Raw genomic sequence first — 1,048 nt, 5'->3', positions numbered from 1 at the left:
TTGTCACTGCTTTAATCTTCATGTATTTTTTGCTCATCATTTTCTTTGAGTAAAATTATTAGAATCTTTGTCACATTCTTTTCAAGGCCAAATGGGGATGATGATGTTCATTTTTTACTTTCAACATGTCATACTAGATTATAGGTGGTAGGTGATTGTTTTATTAGAGGAAGTTTTAGCTTGTGGCACATTCAGCATTGTATCATCTCCATGTCACATTTCTGATTAATTCCATATTTCATATACAAATGAAGACTGAGGGATTTGTTTCTGTTACTTAATAGCATTTGTTTAATTCAGAGATTAATATATCATCTTCAACCTTGAAACAGAGGCCCTCTGAAACATCAGACCCAAAAAATTGGACACGGCCTACTAGCCCAAAAAGAACATGTTGCCAATTATCTCCATGTTTATTTGAATATTTTTGCTCTAAAGGAAGCAATCATTCCTTTATACTTCTTTAAATTTAGTATTGACATTTTTATTTTGGGAAAGGAGGTCTTTTTTTTTTTAACATGGATACAGGAAACGAAAACTCTCCAATAAAAATATTGTCTAAAAAGTTTGCTTTGTCTGCATGATTTACTAAATATGTACAATTTCAATTCACAGCGAAGGTAACAAAGATTTCAACAGCCAACATCACAAATGTCTCAAGTTCTAAAAAAAAAGTTCACTGTGCACAGTTTAACAATTTAATTGAATAAGAACCAAAGCTAAGCCTTCAGTCTGAATCTTGTTTTTTTTTTTTTTATGATAGGCACAAGCCATGTATTTTCTTCATCTTTGTTACATAATGCATATTCAGTGACTAAAAGCCCCTTCCCATTTTAGTATAGTAGGTTATGTCAGTACATACTGAAGACAGGCATAAACTGCCTCCTGATTCACCAATATGATTCATCATGTGTTCATATATATAGTAATATTTATTAATATATAAAATGATCAGATGAGTCACCTCTGTGTTTTTGTAATGTCTTAATCTGTAGGAATGTTTTGCTGCATGTATAAAGTTTTAATTTTTCTAGTTGTGTATGTAAGC

At 31.1% G+C, this 1,048-nt stretch overlaps 1 protein-coding gene across 6 annotated transcripts in view; it reads right to left on the bottom strand.

The window, feature by feature from the left end:
• Positions 1 to 394: 394 nt before the first annotated feature.
• The window catches only part of Zeb2 (zinc finger E-box binding homeobox 2), a 139,166-nt gene continuing 138,512 nt past the window's right edge, over positions 395 to 1,048 (bottom strand). For all 6 annotated transcript variants that reach the window (XM_045147450.1, XM_045147451.1, XM_004651818.2 and 3 more), the window contains one exon: positions 395 to 1,048. This exon is cut by the window's right edge and continues 4,938 nt beyond it. The gene's annotated coding sequence lies outside the window, so the exon portion shown is untranslated.

The sequence above is a fragment of the Jaculus jaculus genome, chromosome 4 (genome assembly GCF_020740685.1).
Source record: "Jaculus jaculus isolate mJacJac1 chromosome 4, mJacJac1.mat.Y.cur, whole genome shotgun sequence".
NCBI classification, from domain to species: domain Eukaryota; kingdom Metazoa; phylum Chordata; class Mammalia; order Rodentia; family Dipodidae; genus Jaculus; species Jaculus jaculus.
Note: the sequence above shows the minus strand (reverse complement) of the source record. Positions and strands in the feature narration are given on the sequence as shown.